The 11162-nt window shown below is 47.5% G+C and overlaps 1 long non-coding RNA gene across 8 annotated transcripts; it reads right to left on the bottom strand.

Annotated features, from left to right (window-relative positions):
* Positions 1–798: 798 nt before the first annotated feature.
* On the bottom strand, positions 799–9877 carry LOC102149507 (uncharacterized). 8 transcript variants are annotated; one of them, XR_002809039.2, is made up of 6 exons: positions 9720–9857; positions 9010–9244; positions 6489–6787; positions 3611–3920; positions 1773–1908; positions 799–1065 (listed from the first exon to the last, which is right to left on the bottom strand). It is a non-coding gene; the product is annotated as an uncharacterized lncRNA (long non-coding RNA). The 8 variants fall into 8 exon arrangements; XR_002809040.2 differs by having other exon boundaries at positions 3699–3920; XR_011440469.1 differs by having other exon boundaries at positions 3699–3878.
* Positions 9878–11162: the final 1285 nt, after the last annotated feature.

Genomic DNA, 11162 nt, shown 5'->3' with positions numbered 1-11162 from the left:
AAGCCAGCTGGAGTGTCTGCAGTAATGCAAGTGAGAGACGATGGGGGCTTGGCCCAGGGTGCGCGCAGTGGAATTGGTGAGGCGTGGCTGGATTCTGGAGGTGTTTTGAAGCTGAAACCTACAGGATTTCATGATAGGTTGGATGTGGAGAATGACAGAATGAGGGGAGTGAAGGGTGATACCAAAGTTTTTGGCCCGATCAATTGGAAGCATAAGATGTGGAAGACTGTGGGCCTGGAGCAGGTTTGTGGGGCAAGATCAGGAGTTCCTGCTACCTTTGAGGGGCCTATTAGATACCCAGGCAGAGAAGTTAGAAGGCAGCTGGCTATGTGAGTCTGGAGCCCAGAAGGGTGAGCTGGGCTGAGACATACGTTTGGGAGTCAGCATTGAGATGGGATTTAAAGATGGGAGGATGAGAGAGGCGCCCAAGGGATGCAGTGTGGGTTGAGCAGAGATGAGAACTAAGGACAGAGCATTGGATTCTCCAGCCAGGACTCAAGTAAATGTTACATACTCAAGAAACCAATACCGTAATGTCTTATTCTCTCAATGTCAAACGCCCTCTTTGTTCTCCTGAACGAATACTATGATCTTCTTTCTTTTCCAATCATCTATCTATGTGTCTGTCTATCTGTCTGTGTATCCATCTATGTGTCTATCTATCTATCTGTGTATTTATCTGTGTATCTATCTATCTGTGTATCTATGGATGTATCTATCTATCATCTCTGAATCTCCTTTTAGTTGTATTTTTTGTATCTTAAGATGACTCCTTGTTTTAAAAAAGACTTGACTCTCTTTTCAAATATATACTTTGCCTTGTTTACTATCACGATAGCTGTATCAAATGTCTATTACCAATCTTTTGGAGTTTGCTTGCTTGGAGTATAAGACCTGGCTCCCCTGTTGAGCCCAAAATAATTCCTGGGAAAGCACACACGTGGGAAATCCTAGGTGGTCCTCGGGGATGAACGGAACTCGTGCAGCCGAGGCCTTAAGAACTGAGGCTTGGTCCCTGGCTTCAAGCTGGTGGTCAGTCTTCCTCATTTCTTTCTGCATGCAGATCTGGAGTAAATGATAAAAAACAAAATCAAGCAAACGAACAAAAACCATTTAACATTCTGAGTTTGAGATCTTATTTCCACACCAGTTAGTGAAGGCGGCCGGGACTCTGGGAACCCACCCTCGGTCTCAGGGCTCCCCCACCTCTGCGCCCTCTCCCTATATCTCCCTGGGGACAGCCAGGAAAGAAGTCATCTGATTCCTTTATGCACAAAACCTTGTATTTGGGTAAAATGTGTTTTAGGAAGTTATGTTCTTTGAAAAGGGACAGGTTCTTCTGAAAGGATTGCAGTCTTTATCAGAGACTGGGCTGTCAAGAGGTGCTGTGGCTTTTAGAGTTTAATGAGTAAATTTAAATGTTGGATGCAAATTAGGCATAATATTAACTCTAGCTTCAAAGAGCAAAGAGCAAAAGAGATAGTTAAACAGCCATGAGGCTTTCTTTTGACTAGACAAGCCTATTCCCAGCACACAGACAATAACGAGATAGCTTTTTGATGGCTTCTGCTGAGCCACATGGAAGCAAAAACACAATGGTGTAAAGAGAAAGGAGCTCTTCTCCACCTCTTCTCCTCTGGGGTGGGCCATCAGAATCTATCCATCCAAGAGCTCGCCTGCTTTCCTCAGTGCTCCACCCACCGACCCTCTGCAGGCTGGGCCAGACAGTGAGTGGCCTCAGGTGGCAGCCAGTGTGAATCTTTGACAGGTACCTCAGGAGGGGCTGCGACTTCGCCTGCAATAATCCCACCTGTCAGACCGCATTTGGCCTCCAGCCTCCGGAGGTGCCAGATTTTATTAGCAGGAGAGTGTCATATTTCCATACCTGCCTCTCTAATCATCCTCCTCCTGCAAGTGGATTAATTAAAATGAACATGCAAATACATTAGTTACAAACCCAGCATCCCTCTTCACATGCAAATGCAATCAATCGATACCAAGATGATTTGCATAATGGCAAAAGAAAGAGGAATTCTTTATAATGTGGCTTTTGGGGTGAAAACTTAAAAACCTCACGTACGTCATGTGTAGTCTAAGCCTGTCTGGCACAGCGTGTTCTCTGTCATGCTCCTCAGCAAACAATTGCTCTAAGGCCCAGGGCATTTCCCCCAGGAAGCCCTCTTTGCTTAATACCACCCCATACTCTCTGCTCCCTCGTTCCCACCCCTCAGTACACACGTCCCATGTCAGGGCTGGGGCTCTGTTCTGCATTTGACCACACTTTGCTCTGAGGGTGTTTTCCTTGCAAGCTCAAGGCTGGAAAAGTGCCCTGTCCTCCACATGCTCGCCCATGCTTAGCTGACTAGAAGCTCAACACTGGAAGGACTTCTGAGCCCATCTAATGAACCCCCCTCACTGTTCAGCTGGGGAGACTGAGACCTTGAGTGGAGGATGAGTTGGCCAAGGTGATACTGAGGTTAGTTAATGGCAGAGCTGGACCTAGAAGTAAGCCAGCCCGGAGGAAGGGCCCAGAGATGCAGTGAGGGCTGTTTCCTTCCCTCAGGTCATCACTGTCTCACTGTCTCACTTGGCCTCAAGGGGCTGTGAGTCTCTTGAGAGACGCTTGATATTAAACAACGCACAGAACAAAACTCAATCGCTATTTGCCAGGTGAGGGCTGGAGAGTTCTAGAACCGAGAGACGGAACAACTCCCGCCCTAAGGGACTTTATATTGGAGATTGCTAACATGTTTTCTTTAAAAGAACCCTCTTTACGTTGGAAAAAAAAATTAGGGTCTTCTCTTTCCACGACTGAAATTGTGTGAAAGTATATATTTATGAAGAAGATACAAAATAGAAAATACTGGGATTCCAGTAGCAGTACATCCATTTCAAAAATAGCTGGTGTATGTGGTAATATATTTTTTCAGCCCGCCGGCAATGCTTGGAGTGCCTTTGGATTTGTAGATTCTGCAAGGGCTCTGCTGTCCCCAGGAGTGTATCGTTCAGAGCTGCTAGGGTAGACAGAACTGGTGTCTTGGAGTCCCTGGTCCCTGGTGTGGAACCTGCCGTCTGGTTTCTTCAGCAGGCTGAGACACGTGGTAACCAGCCACGACTGTCTTTCTTCCAGTCATCCCCAAACAAACTTCCTACAGGTGAATCTTGAGGGAGATGAGGACTGGAGAGACGGGATGGGAGACTTCCAAAACATCAAGTCATTTCTCAGAGGGATGTGGATTTCGGCCCCAGAGTGGAAGGCAAGTGGCTAATAATAATAATTATAAGCTATCATTTGTTTAGTAGCTACTAAGTGGCAGAAACTATGCAAAGGAGATCAGAAAAATATAGCTATGGCTATGGCTATGGTTACAGATATAGATACATCTCCCCTGTATAAAACCCCGGGCCTCATGTTCACCAGTCTCGACACTGAGTCATGTTTTAGGAAGCAACTTCTGCAGCCAAAAGTAATTAAACAGGAATCCTAATCTTTACTGGAATCTCTCAAAGAGCATTAAGATGACTGAATCAAGCAGCACAGTGAAATCTCTCCAAGTTCCCTTTCCTTCCCAATCTCCCACACTCTGGCGCTTTCTTCGGAAGCTCCCACCTGGCAGGTACTCCAGAATGCTCCCTGCTGCTTCAGTGTTTTCCCTGCTGCTTTTTCCTCCCTTGCCTCTCTCGCCTGGGATCCTTACCAGGCAGGTAGATTTTCTCTCTCTCACATCAGGTTTAGTTTCTCCTCTGCTTGCCCATGATGCAGGTTCTCCATGCCCAAAGACAGTCCTGGGGCTGACCCAACAGGCAAGAACCGTCTTCCTGCCTTCCACCTCTCTAGAGCTCTCTCTCTCTCTGTCCTTCCCTTCTTCCGAATTGCACTGCAGAAAGCCAGACAACAAGTGGGCAGCAATGGAACTCTCCTGAAAGAGTGGGGTGAAGAAGAGCTGAGCAAAATTCTCCAAGGCAGGATGGGGTGGGGTGAGGGGTGAGGAGGTGGGGAAAGAAGGATGGAGACTGGGAATATTGCTACATTTACACATTGATAAATCTACTTCTAGTCACATACATCTTACGATTTAATCTTTGCCGAATCCTATGAGGGAGGTGGCATTAACCTCATGTTACAAAGGAAGAAACCTATCTCAGAGAGGTTAACTAGGTTAGTGAGAGGTTAAGAAGACAGAGCACCAGGCGCTGCACCGATGCCCAGGGAAGCTCCCCACTCTCATCTCCAAGCTTTGGCAGCATTTTAATCTCAGGAGTCCTGTTCCATTTTGATCGCAGGAACGTGTGGTTTCCTGGCATGGTCTTGGGTGTTTTCTGATCATCCCTTGACCATTTTCCCAGTCCAGATCAAGTTTTGCTGCAGGAATTTGGTTTGCTTAGACATGGGTTTTTGTACTATGGATCCATGCTATGGTGTGGTTGCTCTGGAGAGAAAATACCACTTTTACACAGGTATTCAATGTACGCTCTGGCCACACCAGCCTATGCCCACTTTCCAACATGGCTTTGTTGTGCTTGTCCTTCTGCCCTGGAAAGAGCTTCCCAGCCCTGCGCCTGTCTCCCATCCCAGCCTCTGCTGGGTGGGACTGCGGCCAGCCAGTGATGGTCATGTTGCTGATTCCACACAGGAGGGAAGAGAAAAGTGGGTGCCTCTTATGGGCTGAATTACGTCCCTCAAAATTCATATGTTGAAATCCTAACCCCCAGAATGTGACTGTATTTGGTGATCGGGTCTTTAAAGAGTGAATAAGTTAAAATGAGGTCACGAGTGTGGGCCCCAATCTACTACTACTGGTGTCCTTATGAGAAGAGGAGAGAAGGACACAGATACGTACGGAGGAAGGACCATGTGAGGTTACAGCAAGAAAGATCTATCTGCAAGCCGAGAAGAGAGGCCTCAGAAAAAACCAACCCAGCTGATACCTCAGTCTCGGACTTCCGGCCTCCAGAACTGAGGAAATACATTCCTGTTGTTTAACCCCCAATTGTGGTACTTTGTTATGGCGGCCCTAACAAAGGAATATAGTGTCCTTCTTTGGATTTGACAGAGGCCCCTGTCCCAGAATTGATTCCATGGGAGTCTGAAAAAGCCAACAGGAGCCCTCGGGCCTGAACTACACAGCCCGCCTTGAATCTCACTATTTGGAGCTTGTTCTCAGGCCACAACAGTCTTGTGAGAAAGTTCAGCTCAGAGGTGGCTGCCAGGCCTCTGAAGAGCTGCCAGGAAGGAGTGAGTCAGAGCCCGAGGAAGATCTCACAGACCAACTGAAGTATGGTCCACAGATGGCAGCACGAGCATCACCCGGAAGTGTGTTAGAAATGCGGAATCTCAGGCTCTATCCCAGAGCCACTGAATCAGAATCTTCATTTTAACAGGAGCCTCGGTGATGAACATGTACAGTAAAGTCTGAGAAGCACTGCCTCTGATTCACAGACCCTTGTATCTCGTGAAAGCCCAAGTCGTAAGTGACCTGGGTTCCTCCCACCTTGCCTCCTCACATCTGGAGAGTCCAGCTGAGCTGCATCAGGATGGCCTGGGCCAGGGGAGCTGGGGCAGTGATGCTCAATCTCGGCTGCACAGTGGAATTGCTTAAGGATCCTTAAGACTCCTGATGCTGAGATTGCACGCTAGGCTAAACAAATGAGAAGTTAAGCAGGGAGAAGGGGAAAGACCCAGGCATCAAGATTTTTTAAAGTTCCTCAAATGATTCTAGTTTGTGGACATGTTTGAAATCGTATCAACTATCTATCACCTCCTCACAAACAGTCCCAAAACTTAGCGGCTTAAAACAATAACCATTTATTTGGCTCATGATCCTATAGGTTAGTGTTTTGGGCTGGGATCTGCTAGGCAGGTCCTCTGGTTGCTGCTGGGCTCATTCATGCGTCTTCGATCAGCCACAAATCAGAAGGGTGGCTCTGCTTCTGGGGGATGTTGCTGGAGCAAGTCGGGGGTCTGGGACTAGGCCATGCTTCTTTTTCCATCCATAAAGCTAGCATAGTCTTCTTTATGTGGCAGCTAGCTTAGCAGCAGGGAGGGAGAGAGAGAAAGAGTGAGAGAGAGGGAGAGGTCTAGGCTCAGGATGGGCACCATGTTGCTTCCACCATTTCCTATTGGCTGAAGCAAGTCATAAGACCAGACCAGATTCAAAGGATGGGGCAACGGATTCCACCTCCTGATAGGAATTGCTGGAGAGTCACATTACAAAAGGCGCAGGACAGAAAGGGGTAGAGCACTACGGCCATTTTTGCAGTCTATCACACTAAACTGACAAGGACTCGTTCCTCAACCAAACTTTGGTCAGGCTCCTCTGAGCTCTTCTTTCGACCAGGCCCTGTCCTTGGCTCTGTTCTTGGCCTGTTAGACCAGTTCAGGGACAATCCTCCTACCCTTGATATCCAGTCAAGCTCCTCATTCCCCCACCTTTGATATCCAATCAAGTCCCTCTCCGCCCCCACCTCCCCACCCCTACCCTTGATACCTCACCACGTTCCTCTTAGTCGCGTTCCGTCCTCTCTTTCACTCTGTCTGCTGGCTATAAAGCTCCAGCTGCCCCTGTCATCTTCAGATTTGGGTTCAGTCTCCTCCCCTATTGCGACAGTCTTGAGTGAGGTCTTCCTTGCCGTGTTTAATTTGTGTCCAGTGCCTTTTCTCTTTAACAGGACCACTGAGCTAGAGGGGGGTCCGCCTCTTCCTTCCTCCTCAGGCCCCTCACACAGCTGCTCTGAGTGGGCCTGAGCTCCCTCCAGCTGTTACTAGGGCTTTGGAGGTTGAAGTCGCCTTTTGAGGAAAACAGATTAAGGCAGTTTGCTGAATGGAGCATCCTCGTGACTTGCATCGAAATCCCAGAGGTCTATTTGCGATCTCAAACCAAAAGAGTGTCCCTGGACCTCTCTTAAGCTCAACTGTCTCATCTTATGGTGAGGATAAGAATACCTACCTAGCAGGCTTGTGCAGCTTAAATAAAATAGCTGTGAAAGCTTCTAGCTCACAGACAGTCAGTCAATTGGGTTTTCTTTCCTTGTAGACAAATCTCACTAATTAGGATTAACTACGGCAGAGGTCAGTCTGGATGAACAAAAAGTGTAAGCATAGAAGTTCTCCCCCAAAAGCAGTTGTATTCTCTCAACCACAGAGTAACTGCACTAAATACTCCTTGCGAGAGGGAGTCCCTTAGGGGCCACAGGAATAGATAGCATCACAAATGGTAGTAAATGGAGAGACCAGTTGCCTGGAAATGGGCTCTTCTCCCTTCAGTCCTGCGTTCATCTTACTGCCATTGCAACTACACACCATAGTCTTTTAACACATTTAGTAAATGAGAATATTGGTGCAATCCCTTTTCCCATGGGTGACGCTAGTAATACCTCAGTGAGACTGCAGTATTCCAGATGCCGTTCACTGAGGGCTTACTAGATTCCAGGCTCTTTACAGATATCACCTCAATTACTGCTCAACTCAACCCCAAGAGATGGGAATTGTCCACCTTTTATGGACGAGGACGCTTGGCTCAGAAAGGTGCAGTGGCCCCTCGAGGTCTGTTAATGAAGCAGTGGAGGAGCTGGATGCCAAGCCAGGCATCTGTCTGACTTCAGACACCTCTCCCGAGTGGTTCTAGGGGACCCTTCAGCTGGACCCCTGTGTGAACTCACAATATGGCTAACCAGTGTCTCCAAATGGATCCGATTCACTGTGGTCATGGCTGGAGGTGGTAAAAGCCTGCTCCCAACAGCCTCTTTGTGTGTGATAGGGATGTGGATCTTACCATCAAGGAGGGACATTGGTGTGTGAGTTCCCAGACCTACCCATTGGGGTCTTTGCGACATTGTCAAGGGACACCTGTCCTTGTGAGCCCCTGGATGCCTCCCCGGCCAGCCTCAGCATCTCCCGCCCCTGACTCAGCTTTCTCCCTTTGGTGGTGTTAATGCCTCTTAGCTGAGAAGGATTTCCAACAAACTGCGCCTGACATTTTGAAAGTTGGAGGTTGCTAATTGGGCCTTTGTTCTGCCAGACTCAGGCTGTGCTGAGGTGCCTTTCTCCTCAGCTTGATTATTTCTGCCCAAACCCCAGCTCCTCGAGATCCCTGGACCTGCCGGTAATTTGCACCAGAAGTCACCTCAGGGCCGGCAGGCCCCTCTCAGAAACCTGAGCCCACCAGAAAGGGCTGTTTCGGGGTACTGCTATGGGGTGGTGGGGGACAGCAGGGGAATTCTCCAAAGGGAGGTGCCCAACTGGGGCCCATGGACTCTCTGGGGGGCATGTGGATGGGCTTGAGAAAGTTCTTAAACCTCTTGAAATTGTGCACAAAAGTTTGCTGGTGAACTTTTTGAGGAAGAGGGTGTGAAATTTTCAGTGGATTCTCAGGAAGGCTAAGAACCCCAAAGAGCTCAAGAATTACTAGTTTGAAAAACAGGGATTAGAGAATTGGGAATAGTTAGAGGCAACAGCAGTGTTGATTCTGGAGAAGAACAAGAGGATGAAATGGACCTTTCGTAACTCTGAAGTTCTGTTTGTGTAATAAAACTATTTCTTAACAATACCATTTCTTGAGGCATACAATGTGCCATGTGCTTTATATCTACTGTTTCATTCAGCTCTTATAACGGTCCTTTGAGGTAGATAACGCATTCTCATTTTACAGATAGGGAGATGGGTCATCAGAGAGGTTAGGTGACTTGTCTAGGGTTACACAGCTAATAATGGTGGCATCAGGATTTGAATATGATTTGATCTAATTCCAGAAGACAAATAAGATGTGCAGTAGAAGGTAATTAGAAGGAAGGATAAATTTTCCCCATGAAGTTGACTATATGCTGAGATAGTAATGAAGGGCTTCTAAAGTTTCACTACTCCTAGAAATTTTAAATTACTTCTTTCATTTTATAATGCTCAGGACTTTTTTTAAAAAGTGCTTTGTGTAAATTATTTTATTTGGGTCTTCCTGACCCCCTGGGAAGTATACAGGGCAGATATTAGCTCCTGCATGTTACAGTGACACACACTTGCCAATATCCTGTAATTAGGGTTGTCCAAGCTCTGTCTGCAGGCTTCCTGTGCTCAGCCTGGGGATGTCACTGCACAGCAATGACTGGTTAGGGTCGGCACCTGACAAGAGGACCTCTGGGAATGCTTCTGGTTCAAGAGCTCCACAATTTAAAAACTGCGTGTGTTCACTGGGGGAGTTCAGCAACAGTGATGTCTGTTGTTTTGTGCTGTGCTCCTAAAGTCCTTTTCTTCCTGAAAAAAAAAAAGAAAAAAGAGCGAATTTCATGGAAAAAAAAAAGTTTTTGTTACAAGCCAAGGTGTTATAAAAACAGATACATTAGACCCAACAGAGAGACGCAGATGGAGGTGAGGAGCACGAGGAGATGAAAGCTGGGAAGCACCACCGCACATTTGCACAGCCCACCACTGCAGGCCCAGTCGGTTACATTGGGCTCTGGTTTGGGAGGTTTGGGGAGTTAGTAGGTGGGGTGCAGTGTTTCCTAACTGGTGATTTATGGAAAGGTTGAGTTGCTCTGTGTGTGTGTTGTGTGTGTGTGTGTGTGTGTGTGAGTGAGACAGGGTCAGGTCTAGGGATTGGTGGGTGAGTGAGGCAGGTAGGGTGCCAAACGGAAGGAGGCCCCCGTCTTGGGACGGTGCAAGTGCAGGGTGGGCGCAGAAGAGGGGGCCCCCTTCCGATTTGCCCCCCTAAGAGCCTCACTCTCCTCACCCTGGGCATGAGCGATGGGACTGGGCATTTTCACCAGGGGCATTAACGGTCCCAGTCTCCATTTCTGGCTCCCAACAGTCAACGAACAGAACGATGATTAGGACATTCTTGTTTCTCTGGAAGGAACAGTTGGAGCGCGAGGTACGTATGGAGCGAGCATGCGCAGTGGGCTGTCCTTCCGCCGAACACTGCTCCCTGCTCTGCTGGGCGTGAACACTCCAAGCGGATCAAACCTTTCCTGCCATCATTTGTATTTTGTTTAATTTTTACTCCTAAGAAACCGCTGGTCGAAGACAGAAAGCATAAGGAACACTCGTGTTGGAATTCAAAAAGAAGCAAGGATTATTGGCCTCATAGTCATCTCGATCAAATCAGCGAGCTGCTCTTAGCTGCTCAAAATTCTGCTGTAGCGCTCTGAGTCGCTTCTGGTACTTCAAAAACCAATATTAAAAAGAGAAATGCATTTCATTTCGGCTTTTCGTTTGTTGGGAATAAATATTATTCATGAAGCTTTTGTTTGCAGACAGATGCTGGAAAGGAGCGGCCTGAAACCTCTCCTAGTTTGTTTAGAAACAAAATATGACAAATTAAAAAAAAAAGAAGCCAGTTTAATTTTTAAAGTGCAAAATGTGGTGATTTCAAGCATCAGGTCATCGAAGCGGTTTTGGATGCTGTAATACCGAGTTTGAATTTAATCTGCGTTTTAATACACATTTGGGCCCCAAACTAAACATGTTACACTGAGATGCTTTCAATTCCCGAGGGGCTTCCTAAGTCGTTTTAGTATGAAATGGCAGAGAGACGCTGCTGTGGAAGAAATCCTGTGGAGCCAGACAGGCCTGGCTTGGAAATCCTTCTGAGTCACTCCAGGAGCAAGATTGTCGGTGCTGCTAGCCTCAGTTTCCCATCTGTAATGACGGTGATGAAGATTAAATGAGTGTTTGTGTCAAGAGGTGCTTAATAGATGTGATCTTTCCATGGAAGGCAATTTATTGTCGTTTAGCTTTGGGCTCAACTGTCTTCCTTGACAACCAATTTAATTGCCCCTCCCTCACATATCCCCACCCCCAAAGCCGCCTCTGGAGACATTATCCTTTTTCATTGCATTCACAGCACTTGAACCTGTCTGACATGATCTCAATCATTTATTTGTTTTCCTGTCTGCTACCTGTATTGGAATGCGAGGTCTGGGAGAGCCGGATCTCTTCTATTTTCTTCATCTTTGCCTCTCCTGTGTTTAAAATAGCCTGTGGGCTGGCCCAGTGGTGCAGCAGTTAAGCGCACACGTGTCGCTTCTGGCAGCCTGGGGATTGCTGGTTTGGATCCCGGGTGCGGACATGGCGCCGCTTGGCAAGCCATGCTGTGGTAGGCGTCCCACATACAAAGTAGAGGAAGATGGCCATGGATGTGAGCTCAGGGCCAGTCTTCCTCAGCAAAAAGAGG

The sequence above is a fragment of the Equus caballus genome, chromosome 7 (genome assembly GCF_041296265.1).
Source record: "Equus caballus isolate H_3958 breed thoroughbred chromosome 7, TB-T2T, whole genome shotgun sequence".
NCBI classification, from domain to species: domain Eukaryota; kingdom Metazoa; phylum Chordata; class Mammalia; order Perissodactyla; family Equidae; genus Equus; species Equus caballus.
This window is presented reverse-complemented; position numbering and strand designations above follow the sequence as displayed.